Here is a 19,539-nt window from a genome sequence, read left to right on the forward strand (position 1 = left end):
CCGCCGGCGCCGCCACTCTCAGAGGTGGACGCGTGCCCGTTGGCGAGGGTCGGAAGCATGAGGGTGCTGGGCCGGGCCGGGCACGGTGCCCGGGCGAGCGGCAGACTGCGACGGGGGGTGAAGCTAGCCCTCGTCTCCTGGGTGACGGTGACCGTCATCACTTGTTTGAGCGGAGGCGAGGCGCAGGAGGGTGGCGAGACGGCGCGGACAGGGCAGGCGGGCGGGGCGTACGCAGGTGGGGGGTCCCTCTGAGGGGCGAAGATGGGGTACACCCTGGTCACTCGAGTCTCCTGCTCAAGCACGGCCGGCCGTGTGACCTGGGCGTCGGGCCTGCCGTCCCTGTTGATCTTAATGATGGGGTGCAGGGGGAGGTGCGTGGGGGTGGGGTCGTGGTGCACGATTGGGTACGTGAGCTCCCTGCTTATCTGCCCCGGTGGCGCTGAGCTGATGCCTGGGGAAGGGGCGGCCAGAGGGCTCCACATCTCCCTCTCAGTGGGGGACAGTAGCGTGGGGGAGGTCAGCTCCTTCACTGGGTTGAGGTTGACCTGAGGTGACGCCGCCTGCCTCCCCCCGCACTGCCGACAGATCCGAGGAGGGGCCCTGCTGGGCGGCGGGCCAGGCGGTGTCCTCCTTTGCCCAGCATGCACCACGGCGGGCTCCCTCGTCCTGGGCGGTGGCTGCTCGGGAGCCGAGTCGCCCTCCCCTTCGCTGCAGATCCCGCCGATGAGCTCCGAGTCCACCACGCTGCCATTGGTGTATCTCTGCTCCCGTTTCCCGAGAGCGCGCACACCCACAGTTCCACCTGGCAGGTGCGGGTTTGTCCTGATTGCCGTTGCATAGCACTGCACCTCTCTGTGGGGCACTCTAGCCATCACATTATTACCAGAGTCATTCAACGGCTCTTCGAAAGTCACCCCCTTTCTGCACTTGGCCTCGTTCCCCCTGTGTTTTAGTGAGGCCCCTTTGTTGGTTTTGAGCACCCCCTGTTTGTATTCCTCCTCAGTCATCTCCTCGTGCGGGCCACTCCCATTGGCTAGTCGGGGTGCCCTGCTGCTCTTTGGTTGGCCGGCGTGTGCGTCTGGGTGGGCGGACTCCAGCTGTGATTTGAGGAGGCGGATGGCGGGGGACGTCTGCACCCCGATGCTGCACTGACCCCACGTCAGCTGGGCCATGGGCCCGGGCCGCTCGCCCCCCGCCGCCGCCGTTCGCCATCCTCGCACGCCAACCAGGGCGGGCACTCCGAGCACCGGCACGGGAGTGGTCGGGTCAGCCGCCCGTCTGCCCATGTCTGCCCAATCCGATTGGATAGCAGGCTGTGGAGGAGGATGATGTCAGGCTACATCATTGCATCTGTCAAAAAGGAAGTGTATATTATAGTATATTACAGTCACTGCTGCTGCCAGTCATCACTGAAATATTCAACAGATGCGCAATTTGGGTTACCGAAACATAACCTCCCCGAAGATAAAATATTCAAACACAGCAAAAAATGGCAATGACCTTAATTGGAAACAAAAAAGAAAAAGAGAACTGGCAAAAAACCAAGGTTATTAATCCCCCCTAAGTCATAGCCCTGTCCAGCCTCTAGCAGCAACCTGAGCCATGGCTCTGTTTGCAGAGTCCCTTTTTACAGTACTGTAAATCCACGCCATCTGGGAGACTGGTCCCGTGAAAAGCGTAGAGTAGAAAAGAACAGAGCAGTGGAATAATTGTGATGGATTCCCCATCGCTGCAATGTGGTGAAAACACACACACACACACACACACACACACACACACACACACAGTATTGCACATTTAAAGCCAGTCAGCATTTTTCTGAGGGGGGGTGGGAGGGTTGGCAGTATTATGGTGGAAGTGTCCACAGCAGGATACTGTTGTTGATGGATAATTAAATGCTTCACACAGTCCCAAAACAGCGAGCAAGTTGCCTGTCCGTGGCGCCGCTGGTACCCGGGACGTGTGCCTGACAGTGGCATGCTGCCCTTCCCTTAATCCTGCCCACCTTGCGTCGGCTGATCATTTATGCATTGACGCTAACGACTTCATTAAGCCCCAAACAAAGGGGGCATTAATCAGAGACTGATGTAAAATTTACTGACATGCAGCACTCAAGCACAGCTGTTTCTGGATGTGTGTGTATGTGTGTGTGTGTGTGTGTGTGTGTGTGTGTGTGTGTGTGTGTATGTGTGTGTGTTTATGTGTGTGCTCGAGTTTGTGTATGCTTGTGCTTGTGTGTGTACACAAATGAGAATGTAGAATTAGTAATCATATACGATATGCGTTTGTGTCCATATACTGTATGCATGTGCTTTGTGGAGTGTGCTACTGTACAAATGCAAGCTCATAAGTGTTTGCTTGCATGTGTGCATTCGCCTGTGCAAAGGCCCCCCACACGTCATGCTATACCGCCTCCCAGATAAGTTAAGGGCAGTCGGGGTACAGTAGGTAAATGACATTCATCTCTTCATTAACTCCGTCCCAGTGAGCAGCCCTGCTTTCACCTTCCCCTCCCCTCCCTGCCCCTGGCAAAGGCCACAGATGTAAACACCAGCAGCACGTCAGCTCGGCATTCCTCCCTGCCCGGACCGCGCTCTGGACGTCACTTTGGAGATGTCACACTGACCCCCCGTCTCTCTCCCTATTAATGCCACCATGCTATGCTCAATAAAGATGACAGCCCTCCTCCCATAATAAACTCACACACACACACACACACACACACACACACACACACACACACACACACACACACACACACACACACACACACACACACACACATACACCTCCCTATTAATGCCACCATGCTATGCTCAAAAAAGATGATAGCCCTCCTCCCATAATAAACACACACACACATACACACACACACACACACACACACACACACACACACACACACACACACACACATACCTCCTTATTAATGCCACCATGCTATGGTCAATAAAGATGACAAACCTCCCCCATAATCTCTCTCTCTCTTTTTCTCTCTCTCTCTATCACTCTCACACACACACACACACACACACACACACACACACACACACACATACACACACACACACACACTCTTACTCACTCACTCTGGCCACGGAGCCATGATGAGCTGGATTAGGTTTGACTGGGTCACCCACTGAAACCCTTCATGGTCTAATTTCCATAATAGATTGAAGGAGACGATGCCACACTAGACCCAGGAGCCCACATCAATACAGACCCATTTCCCCCGCAAGTACACATATACAATGTTATTCTGAGCCATTTGATCTCAGTTCATCCTGCGTAACGTAAGTCAATGTAAAGAAAGGGAGGGGGGTTGACGGGGGAGCACTTAACTGACTTACCGTTAAGTGTGACTGTGTGTGCGTGTCTGAAGTCAAACTTGGGGTCATCCCATTCCAGGAGGGTCTCCGCGGGCTCCCTCTCTCCTACTGTCCCAGTTCGGGGTTCCTCTTGTGCCTCCCACCACCAGCATCAGCACCAGCACCCCCCCCACCCCACCCCCCACTCCAACTCTCCCCCCACCCCCCCGCTTCTTTCTCTCCTTCTCTTTCTTCCTCCTCCTCTTCTCTCTGGCCAGCAAGGTTAGGACAACAAAACAGTGGCTGACTCTAACGTGACGCGCACACGCATGCACATGAGGACATGCCAGGAGCGGCGGACGGACACTTACGCGTTGTCATAGTCCCCAGCTAAGCACTTTGTTAAAAAAAAAAAAAAAAGGCTGTGGTCATCGCCATGGTACCCTGTCGCTACGTCTCCGCATGAATGCGCTCAGTGCCAGCCAGTCCTCCGCATGTTCCTCCTCCGCCTCCTCCTCCTCCTCCTGCTCCTCCTTGTCTCCTTGCCGCGTCTGGTTTTGTTTTGAATCCTGCGCTCTGCTCCTTGTGCCAGAGCGGCAGCAGCAGCAGCACTAACAGCAGCGATAGCAGCAGAAGTGGTAGTGGCGGTGGTGGTGGCAGCAGCAGTAGCAGTAGCAGCAGCAGAGGGGAGATGCATCGGTCTGTGTCCTCTGCCTCATTCTGTTAGACTGTGTGCCTCTCACTCCCACCCTCCTTTCCTCCCTCCCTTCCTCCCTCCATCCCTCGCTACCTCGGTTCCTCCCACCCTCTCTCTCTCTCTCTCTCTTTTTTTTCACACGCACACACACACACACACACACACACACAGACACACACACAAACACACACTGCTGCAGCAGGGGCAACCTAAAATCTGAAAAGGAGTGGAGGGAATGAGGAGAGGGTATGTATGCGTGTGTGAGTGTATGTGTGTGTATGCATGTGTGTGTGTGGGTGGGGGGGTATGTGAAAGAAAGAGAGTCGAGGCCAACCAAGGGGCTGTGTGAAAATTATCACAGCTTATTCAAAAATATTAGCTTGCAGAGGTGACTGCAGGGCATGTTGTCAGAGAATGAAGCATCACAAGACCTCTTAACTTTTTGAATTGATGGCACATCTGAATAACATCTGTGTTTGTATTTCCTGCTGATGGATCTAGCACGCACGCAGCACCAAGTCTGCACGGCCTGCATTATAAATGAGGAGAAAAGTCTAGTGCATTAACATACATTATGTAGGCAATGTTGACACAAGTTTAAAACACTGTTAACATGAACTCTGCTGTCTGAGCAAACCCAGGAAAGACATCCTTGAAGAGCAAATACGTGAACATTGTGAAGTGAATTTGGCATACACATTTAAGTGTGTTCTATCAATATATATGCACTTTATCTTATTTCAAAAAGTGATTTTATTTACATATCTGAAAAAAATCTCTTCCAATCCAATTTGAAGTGTGTTATTGTTTCTGCTCTGTGATGACTACAGTATTACAGTTGATTTCTGGTTGTCAGGGAAGTAGAGAGTAGTCTCGATGTATGGTACTTACATTAACCTTTACACTTACCTTACAGGCACCATTTTGTCACCTGTGAGAAATGTTCCAGGATGGAGATGTACTGTAGATACACTTCCAGGATAGACAATAAAGGCAGATATGGATCTATAGGTGATGTAATAGTCATTCATCTTACACACATTTTACACACTTAGTGTAACACAAACACAATGCGGTAAGAGACCATAAAAAACACAGAACTAACACTCACAAACAGTTTCACTTCAAGTATGACGTGAATCTCTCGAACAGTAATACACTGTAATATGGGACTACAGTAGAATGCTCAGTAGGTCACGTAAGCAACCTGTGCTGCCATCTTCTGTTCAATAGATGGAACTGCAGGGTGATGTTTAAAGACGGGGTCAGTGTGTGATCATGAACTGTTTCTCATGTGCACTGATGAGTGGGTTGTGCTTGAAGTTTTACTGGTCTACTTCACGACCAGTTTTCATTTTAGTTTCATTGAAAAAAAGAAAAAAAAAAACAGTGATGCGCACATTATGAGTAGGAACAATAATACTAATATGGTTATTTGTCTATTAGAAATCTTTGTTACATTTCTAGTATGGAGAGAGCATTAACATTGTTGTGTCCTCTGCAACAATATTTTTATGTTGATGGAGACAAAAGAAAAAAAAACTGCCAAAGGCTAAAATCATTAAAAATTCCCATAAATAAATTAATATTTCAGATTCTGCATGATTATATTAAAGTTTGCTTGAATAATTGATCACAAGAGCAACATGCCCAGAAGATTAGATCAGTTCCAACTTTTCTATTTTTTATCATGTTTGGTGGAGGTTTGAAATGGTTTGACATTCCATGTCAGCCACACAAACAGAAATAAACACTTTTTTTTTTTTAATTGCTGCTGTTTTTATGGATCTGTGTGTAACCGTTTGTGACCTACTGAGAATTTTGTTTTACTTAACATTTCAATAGCCATTAGAAAAGTGAAAAGCTTCTTATTGAAAGCCATACTGTTTAGTTTCATGTTTGGCCTATGTCATTACATTTGCATTTACTAATTTAGTAGATGCCTTTATCCAAAGTCACTTACAGAATGAAGAATATTCAAACTACAATATATCCTAATTGAATAACAGTATTCAATATAGAATATATAGAATGTCTATTAGTTAAGAATAATTTATATTTTTCTTAAACTTGAAAAGCCCAAATTAAGCAAAATAATAATAGAAATAATATAATAATAACAATATCAAACATCAACAATGGATATAATGAATGTTTATATTAACAAACATCATAAACATAAACCATAACTCTATAATTAAGAGCTATAATTAATAGTTACTAATAATTAATTAATGAAGTGCAAGGTGAAGGTGATTTCTTGAAATATCCCGAAACTATCACAAGAACATAGAGCATTAGGTAACTAATTCCACCACATGACGAACCGCTGAGGAAAAAAGAGTTTTGACTCTGACCTCTTAGCGTTAATGGATGGTCGACCGCAGAAGACAAAAGGTCTACATACATTTACATTTATTAATTTAGCAGACACTGTTGTCCAAAGTGACTTACATATGGCAACTATATTACAAGGGATTACCATAGCAGATTGTCCCCAGAGCAACTTGGGGTTACTGTAAGTGCCTTGCTTAAGGGCACAATGGTGGAGGCCACGAATTGAACCCACCCACTACGCTACCACCGCATAAGAAACTAACACCTGTGTAGAAAATGTGAGGAAGCAGAAAAAAGACACAAAATGCCTGCATACTCAGATAAATACTATACATACCCATACAAAGATCAGCAGCATTTGTATCTAGGTAAAAGCCAAAAGTAAGTGCTCAAAATGAGTGCATGACAAATGACAAAGGCTAGAGTCTCAGGCTTGGGGCATCTGACATAATCTAAAAACCTGAAGTTGTGTGATGTCGTTCTGTCTGGGGTGTGTGTTATGGTGAACACATTTTTTTAAATTAAATTATTGTTCTTCACTTTTGACAGTAGGTGTCAGTCATGTATCATAAATGAGTGCATATCTGGAACAAAGACATAGATTACAAACAGAGAAAAAAACAAAGGTCCATGATATTTGGTCAGTAGCCAAACACTATTGTTCCATGAAGTTCATACCATCGATAAAGCAATATTTTTAAATCAACACAAAGTCCACGCACAGCCTGGTTAGGTGCAGGTGTTGCAGGAACATACTTAAATAACAATAATAAGATCGCTCTACCGCACACTGTTGACTTTACTCGATTTTATTCACAGCGAACTGTTCACATGTTTATATTTCATGAAATGTGTAACCATTTGATTCATAAAGTGCTATAATATTAACTATTAACTGGAATTAATATTAACTATACTATTACTGTACAGTTTTTTTCAACTGCTTACACACTAAATCTTTGCTTATCACACAATTTTCTAAACATGTCTTCCAAACATCATAACCCCACACCAAATCTGCAAAACCATACACTAATTCTCAGTGTTTGACTCAGTTTTCAATTGACTAAAAACACATTTTGCAAAACACCACACACAATGTTCTACTTAACACACAAAAATCGAACAGGAAGTAACTTCGTTTCATTTTTCAAACACAACTCATCAAAATGCTTATTCACCAGTGCTTCACTCTCTCTCTTCACATGTGTATACACTCATTACTTTACGGAACACCATCCAATCGTTGCCTTAGTATAGGCCTATATGAATAGATATACTCTATATGTAGGTATGGACCCTTTCAATCTGGCCCTAGAGGATTTCCAGTTGAAATGTTCAGAACCAATGCAGATACTTTGAAAGGACAATTACAGTAATCGGACTTTAGCTTACAGTAACATTCTACAAAAAGTTGATTTTATGTATAAAACTTGTCTTTTTTACTATATTTTTGTGTCTCCCCAAGTTACCATTAGCTCAATAGCCCCCCACCCCCGTACACACACACAGACACACACACACACACAGAGACACACACACACACACACATACACACACACACACTTCTTCGCAAAGTAATTTGATAGTAGTCAGTCATTTCCGTCTTAGGCAAAATCAGCTTTTTCAGAACTCCATGTACATCTGGTGGTCATTGTATTTTGCTTTGCTTTGTTCTTGTTGGCTGTAAAATACTGTATTCGCAACAGCAAATTATTTAGGAAAAATCGCTATTTTTGGTTTCAATATTGCTAGCATTTTTACTTTGTATTTCATCTTCTCTTTGTAGATACCGTAACTTTCACTCTTGTATGGAAATACATAAAGCATATGAAAGACAGAAGAGCATTAGGTTTTGAACAACAGTGTGTACCTGATGTATCCAAAATGTCATATTATGACAAAAGTGTTTGTAATTTGAGGCGAATGTTTGCTTTAAATATGTGTTTATGACGTTTTGAATGTTGTGTGTCATTTTGCTGGAGATTTGAGGCATTTTGAATTTTGTGTGAGCAATTGTGTTTTTTTTTGTGTGGAGTTTTGAGAGATAGACACAGAGTTTTAAAAAAGTGTGTAAACAGTTGTAAAAAACTGCCAGAGTAGTTGGTACTGGCTCATATGTGAGATAATGGCATTGAAGTGAAGGTGTCCTCTGACATACTAACCTTAGCAGACAGCTTTAAAGGTTAGCATAGAACATTGTCATCATGAATAACCAATACTGTATGAGTGTTTTAAAGGTCAGGCTAATGATCCTATTTTCAGTGTGCTTCTGGGTGTTTAGCATTTTTCTAAATACTTCTCCAATCGCACGGCCTTGTATGAACTTCTGTCTGTGTACATTGATTGCTTTCACAGCTGTTGTGACTATTTGTTTTCCCGTGCTCAAGCATGCGTGTAAATGCACTAATTTTCAGTTCTGAGTTTTTCCTTGGAGGTTTCTATGCATCTTTCCAAATGATTCCTACACCCCCGCACAGTTCCCCCAGAGCCTGGAGAGATGATGGGATCTTAAGTACATTTTTCTGTTGGTGCATATCAAAGGACCTCCCAGTATTTGTTGCGCTTACTTCCAAACACAAGGTCCCCAAATGGCTTAGTGGAACGACACTTATTTGAATAAAAAACCTGATGGAAACTTGGTACCGTGGAGAGCATCCTGTCTGGAAAAACACATCTTTTGCATTAAGATGAATCGTTTGAATTCACCAAGGCGAGAACTGAGTGGGAGAATTTTAATAAAACATATTCATCAGAATCTCAAGGGGACATAAATTACTTTGCTCTAAATGTCTTCACTTGGATGTCATCTTTCAAACTGGTAGTCATTTGCATATTCATCCTGGTCAGTTTGTTATGGGCCTGGTCAGTATGTTATGGGCCTGTGTTCTATTGCTGTTAATGATTCTGTTTAGAGTAACTGAATAGCACTCCTCCCACACCACAAAAGCATGGCACCGTGCCCAAAGTGGGACGAGACGCCGTTTGCTTCTGAGAGGCATGCCAGTGTTTGTGCTCACCTTGGCATCGGTCATCCCCCCATGGGCACACGCTCTGAGCTCAGGAAGCCTTTGAGATTCATGAGATTTAAGCCCTGCAACAGAATGCACTTAAAAGTCTGCATGTTAATGGTTCCATGTCTCTACACACAGGATACACATCCCATTCATGATTCATTAAGAGAGAGAGAGTGAGTGTGCGTGGGTGCGTGCGTGCGTGCGTGCGTGAGTGTGTGTGTGTGTGGACTGCAATATGCTTGTGTGTGTGCAAATGTGCTTATGGTCATCTTCTGTAAGTTTGTAGAGAGTGTGTGTTAGAGATAGTGTATGAAACTGTGCATGTGAATTTGTGAGCCTTTTGATTATGCTGTGGTTTGTGTCTAGGACATAGTTGAGTGTGCATCTATCAGAGTAAGAAGGATCACAGCTGCAGTGAAAAGTATGGTGTTTTTTATCAGTTGCGTTTTCGTGTTGACACAAACTCTCTCTTTCTCTCTCTCTCTGTTGCGCGCGCACACACACACACACACACACACACACACACACACACACACACACACACACACACACACAGACACACACACACACACACACACACACACACACACACACACACACACACACACACACACATACACACACACACATACACTCACACACACACACACACACACCCACACACACACACACACACACACACACACACACCCACACACACATTTCTTAATTGTTAGTAAGCAGATAGATACCCCCCGTAGAGAAAACAAAACAACAAAAGCTTAGCCAAACACCGAGCAGTGTGCATTATTAAAACTGTTACGTTTTTGCTGACTGGAAGGAAGGAGGGAAGGTGCGGGAGCCAAATGGGTCAGAGAATTCCCCCTGCGCTCATTCCAGCAGATGAGTGCATGACTGGGGGGAACGGTGAGAACTTCCAATCTGTTGTGTTTGTTAAATATTTACAGATCCATGGCTGTGGGGAATGCTGAAACCTGTTTACCTTTGAAAGCATACTGGAGTCTCTGAAGAATTCACAAAGGCATGTGAGGCAAGGCGGGTGGGGGGGGGGGGGGGTAATTATTTTAGTAATTGTGCAGTTGATCATGTTTTTGTATTAGTTGCTGTGCTATTTATTTTGAATATTAAAAAAAAAATCACTATTGTCTCTGTCAAACTTCATAAAGATGAGTATCCCCTTGTGCTTGTAGCCTCTAGAGCACTCATCCTATCAGATCAGAATATGAACATGGCCTTCATGTTTTTTGTCAAAACATATGTTTTTGCTCCCAGGATGTTATCCACTAAATTCCTGTTTGTATATAAAGAGTTCTTCAAACCTGATGTGACTGAATGTAATCATGAGGAGTTTCACAGTGCTGCTGTTTCTTCACCTGGCCTGCAGAGAAGTTGTAGGGAATGTCCTGGAGAAAGATCTGGACGTTCACGAACAAGGCAGAGCCGATGAGGATCAGACTGAATCCAAGCTCAGGATGACTGCAGGGACTTCAGATGCAACCGGCCAGCCAGATATCTGGACTGAGCTCCGCGATATGAGAAATGTGGTGAAGGGACTTGCCATTACAGTGGCGGAGCAGAGGGTGGAGCTGCAACACAGCAAGGCCCAAGTGGAGGAGCTGAAGAAAATCAATACAGGTAATATAATAGCAATAAGGCCCATACTGGACATGATAAAAGTACCAGTGTAATCACCTAGAACGGAGTTCCAGGAATCACACTTAACATATATTTCCTTGTGTTTCCTCTTTTAGCCATGGAGGTGAGGCTGACCAATGAAATGAAGGAGATCAAAACAGAAAAGAATGGTAATCTCAGTTTACAAAAGTTCAGCGAAAGTACTGAGTTGTTGTATTTAAGCAGCAAATCACTTATAGCTTGTATATTACAGTTTTTCTCGATCATTTTGATACCTGTGTCAACTCAGAAATCACGCTCTCAAAACAGTTAACACCCGTGTCTGAACAAAAGCACTCTGGACAAAATGACACATTTTGCTTGCAAAAGGCTGTTACTCTCTCAAAACACTTAAAACATGCAGCAAAAGCAAATCTTCCCTTCAAACACTACAACTTGTTGCCAATTAAAAAAACACTCTTTAATCAATCATTACACACTGGACAACAAAATGCAAAATCTAGTTCTCAAAATGAGCATTTTTGCTATGTCTGTTCCATTGCTTTCTCATTTTTCTGGTATCAGAAAAAAACTGTGAAAAGACAAAATGTACTGAATAAAAAAATAATGTATTCATTCCTCCCAAGATGTAACTGCCATTGACATGTAAGACATACAGTAAATACCTAGATACCTAAATAGCAAGATACAGTAAATTTCATTGAACTACAACTTGGTCATTTTTCATCGAGATAGACCTACAGTAAACACCTTTTGTACTGTTTTCTCCACCAAATAGGCAATACAGTACTTTGTCTAAATGTGCATTAGATGATACTTGCCTAAATAGCAACACAGAACAGACATCTCTTATGTATAATGAATGATTGCTGATTGAAGAATTGTGCAAAGGAATTTCACACAGGTGTATCAGAGATTCAGACTTATGCAAGAAATATATACCACTTGTGAAAAGATGTTTTCCTTTTGTTTAGCATGGGAAAACCAATAGAGTTTGGGGCTTTTGAATGACACCTGTGTTAACTGTTTTGCAAAAGGGTGTGAGAAATGTGTGAACCCAATGAAAATGTGTGAACACATTCGCAAGAGATGACTTCTGCTGTGCAAAGAAAGTAGTCATGAAGACCAAGTGGGTTCTAGTTTACTTAAGCAGGTAAAAGCAATCGAGAAAAACTTTGTAATTTGTAGATTTAGATATCAGACTGACTTCTGTGGAGATAGAAATGGGAAATCTGAAGATAAACATCTTAGGTGAGAGACTTTGCCTCAGTTTGTGCTATGGCTCCTCAAACCCAGGATAACTCATAGTAGCAGTGTCTTAAACAGCTAACTGGTTGGGCCCTCTGCTTTACTGGTGTCATTATAGTCAGACCCAAGGTGGCATTCTCTGCTGCACTGACGGACGCTGACTATGTTGGACCATTCAACGTTGACATCACACTGGTGTACAAGAAGATCTTCTCAAACATTGGCAATGCTTACTCCCCTATTACAGGTATGATGCAAAAGCATATTCCGCACAGTTTGATTTCAGGTTCAGTTTGAGAATATTAATTTTAAAAGATTTTCCTCTCTTATCCTCTTCTTAAGGGATCTTCACAGTTCCATTGAGAGGAGTGTACTATTTCAGGTTCACGGCTATGGGAAAATCCAACTCCAATTGGTTGGTCATTAAACTGATGAAGAATGGGCAGCAAATAATGGCTATGTATGAGCTTCCCAATGGCAATGAATATGTGAATAATGCTGTGGTTTTGCAGCTAGAGGTGGGGGATCTCATCTACATGCAGCTCCCCTCAACCTATCAGACTTTTGATAACACAAACAACCACACAACCTTCAGTGGCTTCCTGATCTTCAGCCTATGATTAGGGTGAATACATACAACAATGTTCACACATCACATGTTTGTGTCTGTAGCTCATGTAGCAGAGAAAGGCACGGATGGGTTCAAAAGCCAGGGAACACCAACAGTGATACAGTGAACACACATTCAAATGAAATGAATGCGAATAAACACTGAGGCAAATCAAGGACCTATACATATGTCTATATGGTGGTTCTATAAGTTGACATATGTAAGTCACTTTGGATTAAAAGTATCTGCTAAATCATCATCAACCGTTTTTTATTCAGGGAGAAATTGACTGAGCATCAAGCTCTTTTACAGCAATGCCCTGAGTTACAAAACAACAACAATAATCAAAACAACAAAACAAGAACAATAAAAGATACAAAAGGCAAATAATAATAATAGTAATAATAACAAAAATCAAATACAAATAATAATAATAAATAGAAAGAAAAGAAGGGGAATGTATAAATAATAATAATGATATAAAAGGTCTAAAATATCAGTCAAAGCAAGAACATTCTGCAACAGCCATATCATCAATCATACCCTTGAATTGGTCTAGTGACACAAACCTATCTAATTTCAATAATTCTTGCAATTTGTTCCATTTATTTGATGCAAAAAATGTAAAAGCTAATTTACCAAATTCAGATTTAATTTGAGGAGTTTGAAGAGATATAAAACCCTGTGAGCGTGTATTGTGGCAGATTGATTTTATGTTCAGAAGAGAAGTTAGGTATAAAGGTAACTTTCCCAGTAATGCCTTATAAACAAAAAGGAGGCAGTGCCTTTCCCTCCTATCATAGAGGGAAGACCATCCTACATTTTGGTATAATTTACAGTGATGAGTTTTAAACCCATCTCCAGTTATAAAACATAGTGAACTGTGATAAACTGCATCAAGTGATTTCAAAGTGGAAGGGGAAAAAAATGTATTTATGCTGCTATGGTGATACAATGCATAGATGAGCTTTATGTAACTATTTTACCCATGTTATGCTGAATAAATGACTGTAAATGGCAATAAAATCAAATGCCCCTTCTGCTCCTTCTCAAAATGAGTAGCATTCACACAACAAGCTTATGTCCCACTCTACTCATTCTGACCAATGTAGTCCCATCAACTCTAATGTTTCAGATACACATTAGTGATGCTCCCTTGGCAGAAGAAAGAAAGGAATAATGGCCACTGTGGTTAAATATATTTCTGGATGTTGGGAAACAGACACAGCACAACTATATATAGATGCCTAATATGATTATGTCAAATAAACTGCTGGCCAATACAGAATATTTGTACTCAACTTGTTGGTTCTTTACTACAGTTTTTCTTAATAGCTTTGGCGCATTTCTCAGATCAGAATTTAAATTCCCAAAACCGCTTGTTCAAAGTCCATATTATCTTAGCACTTGTGCACATCATCAAACTTGAACCATCTTGAACAAATAGCAATGCTTTAGTGCATCCATGCAACTGATTTTGTACAAATGTCTGCTGTTTTTTTACATTTTCAATTGCAAAAGTGACTGAGAAAAACTGTAACTCTCCAACACATACAACAGTACATGAGATGCTATTCAACTGAACTGCATTATTTAATTCCAACATGGCTGACTGCCAGCTCGCTTTCTGATTGGTCATTAATCAATACCTTGACAACACTGACAGCTGGTTCAACACATTTGCAAGTAATGGTTCAAGCAATGAAATTAGGTGAATCTGGAGAGAATGACCTCCACAGAGAACCAAGTGGAAACAGTGAAGCTAAGTTTTGCTGGTGAGGTAATTAATATGAATCCCTGACATATAGCTGGACATCTTATGAAGTCACATTAAGCTTTCGATAGTAATGAGTTATAATGGCATGTTAATATTGCCTTGATGCTTGGTGGTGCTATCACAGTCATCCTCTTTTTATTCTGTACACCTGTTCTCAGCCTAGTTCTCAGGTTTAGACAGGTCTGATCAAACACAGAATGCGTTGTGCTATTTTTCATCCTTTCAGCACAAGTGGATATGGATGAACATGGCATTGTTGTTTCCAAATGGATACGCTGCCTTTTTTTGCAGAAATGGAGCAGTACTTTGCTAGTCTTTTTGTTTTTTTTTGCATTTGGCTCGCTTATTCCACACAGTTGTAGTCCATGTAAAACAAGTTTGTGCACATGCCCAAGACTCCCGAACACAAGAACAATACATTTGCATACACACAGATACACACACACACACACACACACACACACACACACACACACACACAAGCATTTAGTTTTAGTTTTTAGTTTTTTTTTGTGTGTGTGTGTGTGTGTGTGGGGGGGGGGTATACCTGTGTTTGTGCTACTGTGGGAGTGTGTGTGTGGGAGTGTGTGTGTGTGTGTGTGTGTATGTGTGTCTCTGTGTGTGTGCGTGAGTATGTGTTCATGCGTGTGTTTGTCTCAAAATGTATGAATGTGTATGTGTGTGTGTGTGTGTGTGTGTGTGTGTGTGTGTGTGTGTGTGTGCGTAATTTCCCTTCGCTCAATAACACCATCTACAGGCCGATGGGTGTACAGTCACTATATGTACACATAAATTAATTTATTGTATTCAGTTTATGTATACAGTTGTATACAGTTCAGAGCATCTCCACCAAAGATAGTGGCAATTAAAGCGGAATGTTGTTGCATTTTCATTTTTACTAAGGGGTTGCAAGTCACTATCTGTGGTTATGGGTTAGGTTGATGCGAGCCCTTGAGACTAACATATCATAAATATTTTCTCATCTTGGGTGCAACGGTTCAGGTAGTTATTTAGCAAAAACTGCATTTTTCAGGTTTCGGTGGTCCCAATGCAGTGAGGGAGTGGCCCCCAGGGACCAAACACTTATTTTCTATAAAACTCTAGTGGGGCTACATACCCAATGATAGCTTCAGCGAAAGTTCTACTAGGAAGACTCGTAGTGTAGCTTACTCCTCCCATGCTTACACGGAGCCAATCTTAGCTTTGCCTACTTTTGGGAAAGCCCTGCAATCTGATCATTCACTCATTCAATCAGCGCTAGCCTATAGGAATTCAGTGGGCTCTTTAAATATGTACCACCTAACACTGCTTCTGCTTCTCAGTACGCTGACTTTGACGTCCTAGCTCAGGCTTCCGCGTGGACCTGGGCTCTCTGCATTTTTACATTCGCCCCTTCTGCCCTCAGTGGCGTTACTTGTTACAATCCTACCGCGCTCGTTTGCTGCGCTGTTCAGACCTGTGCGTCCTTCAGTCAGGGCCACTGCATGTCGCTTCATCGCTAATCTCTGCCTATCGGAGCCAGTCACGCTCACGCTGTTGCAGCCTTCAATTCACGATAGCCTACTGCCGGGTCGCCGTCCTCGCGCAACTCTGTTGCAGGCCCATGTCGTTTTCGGCAACAATTTCTCAAGCTTCAGCGTCTGGTTGGTAAGGTTATCGTGCTCTCTTCCCAAGCTCCTCGAGCTGGGCTACATTCTACCCAGTCATGCAACCTGCTTGCCAACGATATTCGGCGGGCAGCAAACTGACTTGTCTGACACGGTTTAACTTTCATTTAAGCCTCCTTACATAATTCCTGCTGATTTTATAATCCTTGCGATTCGTGCTGTAAATTGCTGGCCTGCACCACGCTGCCGTTGAACCCAACCCTGTATTAAGACCTGTTTAATTGATGTTCTACACTCACTGTGGTTATCTCGATGTCTACCTTGGTTGAGCGTCGTCAAACCAGTTGTCTTTTTGTATAGCCTCTTAATTTGCCTCGCTGCTCGTTGGGCTGCATAGGCTTTAGGCTAGGCTACTCGTCTGCTGGACCTTCGGTTCAGGTATCACTCCTTGTGCATGGCTGCGGGAAGCCAGTTCATCGTTGCATTCGTTTAATCATCCGGGATTGCGTCCCATACCTTCTGGTAGGAAGTCTACACGGCCTTCCTTGGGTGATTCTCTGCATGCACTTGCCGTTGCTCAAACTACTCTCAGCTACCGCTGATCTGTGATGTCCCAGGTATGCCGTGACGTCCCCGACGTTCTCAGCTATCTGGGTTCTCAATTTTGGGGGGTCTTACACCAAAGCTCGAACCAAAATGACGGCACGCCGGCCCATGGTCAATTGCCAGTATGTCACACAAGCTATTATCTAGGCAATAATAGGTGTTTTCTTTCAATGCCTGTATTATGTCAGTGTTCATGAGCTGACACCACAGTGTGGGCTCATGCCCACATGGTTGAGCTTTTAATTAAGAAGCTGTGTCATTTGTATATGTAACATATCCTTCTAGTGTCTTTTGTATGGTTAAAATGTCTTTTCTGATTCCGTATCGTGTATTGGGTTCCTAGGAATTCCATGGCAGGCCTCACTTTGCTCACTGCCCACCAGTGGGTCGCTTCAGCACTCCATATATTGGTTTTAATGGTTACCGGCTGTCCATGATTATGTCGGCAATTTTACATTTTGCTAGTTGTGGTTTAAATGGTGGCCTATGCTGGAAGTTCGTTGATCACGACTACCAACGTAGCCGTTGGCTGGTTGTTTTACCGATGACGATGCTACATGTCACCTGTCTAACCACTCCTTCTTTCTCGCAGGTCAAACGGAGCGGTCCATCATCACTGGCAGACTCAAGTCTCTTTCAGGCCAACGCCGCACCCTTCATGCACTCTCTTTAGACAACGGGTCTCTGCGTGTCCGTGTGATTTCAGCCCATCTAGTCACGCCATCAGTCACATTGATTGCTGACTCGAATTGCTGTTTTAGCAGGATCCTCTGCAAATAATGTGTACTCTAATTTCCATTCTCCATTTTGCCTTGGCTGTTTTGTTTTTGGCAGATATGCTCACCCGAAGTGATCGCGCCAGGGAGGACGTGCAAGTTCCTTTTACATTTTCCTCCCAATCTTTAATTTGCTAACCCCTGCAGGTGCATCATGCCTCCCCTCTTCCGTTGAGGGGATGCAGTTCGTCAATGGAGAAGCAGTTCCACATATCACACTAACATCTACTTTCTTACAGGGATGGCAGTGCCGGTTCACAGAATCACGCAATCGTGTGGATCATGTTTCCAGTTCATACTGGAGGGGGGTCATCCCTCCGTCTTCACAAATCTCCCGAAGGCCAGCGCCTTCGAGGATATCTCCTCTTGTAGCACGGCTTAAAACTAGCCTTCCTAATCCCAGCACTTATCACCTGTCTAGAACTGACTCTTGACTGTGTAAAACCGGCACTCACTGATGCACTTTCGTTATTGTGCTCTATCTTGTAAATTGTTTTAATTGCACTGGCATTGTGGGAGAATTGTTTTAGCTTTAACCTGTTTGCCGTCTCGTTGGTCTAGGTTGCCCTAGACGCTGGTTGCCCAGCTCACTGTCCAGGTTGCCTTGGACGCCGGTTGCCCGGCTCATGACGCTCGTCTAGGTTGCCCTAGACGCTGGTTGCCCAGTTTGGTCCAGGTGGCCCTGGATGCCGGTTGCCCGGCCGTCATGTCTGTCTGGGTTGCCCTGGACGCTGGTTGCCCAGCTCATGGTTCAGGATACCGCTATACGGTCAATGTTAACTGCCTGATTCCGGACTTCGACGCAATTGGATGACACTACGTCTGTCATCTGTTTAGATCGCCTATGGCCCGCTATATCAGCTACACATATATTGGTTCCCCGCGATGCAAGGGGCAAAAGTTACGTGCATCATACTCCTTGCCAGACTCGAGTCTCTCCCTGAGCAAACGCTTCCGTGAGAACTCTGGATTCCCAGGGTACATTGTCAGTCGCTTTGATTAAAAATGTCCTGGCCACATGGGATGTCACGTGAATGCACACCCCTCCACTCACTCAGGGGCCAGTGCTTGGCGCATGACTAATATAATTTCTGCATCCAGTTGGGCGATATGTATTGCTTATTCTCTCCTCATTGCTACCTTTACTCATTGTCTCTCCAGCAGCCAGTTCTAAACTGTACTATCCTGCCACAGTGGTGCAGCTGGCATAGCAAGCTCGCGTTAAGTCATTCTCAGAGCTCATCTGCACTCTGAGATGCATAAGCACCATGGTGGTACCCCAGCACTCATCTGTTCGTTGTCTCGTCATATTTCAGTAACATATGTTTCTTCCTCCTGTCACATACAGGCATGAATTGTCCTGAAGTCCTTTGTCTACGTCGCAAGGTCATGCTTCCCTCGCATTACTGATGCTGCTCATCTTATTTTGGGGGGCTTTCCAAGAGCAGGTGCTAAGGTGTAGCTCACACGCATCCATCTTGGCCTTGGGTCTGCAGCTCATGCATTCATCTCACTCTAGCCGCTGCAGGTGAGCTATCGAACCAGAACACACATATGGCTTCACAAGCACTAGTCTTCTACAAAACTAGTCATAATGCTTATCTATCCTAAATATTAAACCACATGACTTCGATGCGAATATACTCAAGCACCCATATCAACTAACTCATTGCTCCGGTCCCAAGCATCTGCAACCTCAAGCTCTATTCCCCTGCATTGATCCTGAGTACATCATGTTTAACCTTTTAACCCTAACCATGTTTTGCTTCCCTGGTCCCCGTTCACTACCTTAAACTACGGCTCACACTTTACCCGATTTTCAGCAGCCATCTAGCTAACGTGCTGCTTAAATGTAACCTCTCTTCAAAGAGGTTCACTTCTCACTCATTCCGCGTCGGCGCAGCCAAGACTGCCGGCCAAA

The sequence above is a fragment of the Alosa sapidissima genome, chromosome 5, assembly GCF_018492685.1.
Source record: "Alosa sapidissima isolate fAloSap1 chromosome 5, fAloSap1.pri, whole genome shotgun sequence".
Classification (NCBI taxonomy): Eukaryota; Metazoa; Chordata; class Actinopteri; order Clupeiformes; family Clupeidae; genus Alosa; species Alosa sapidissima.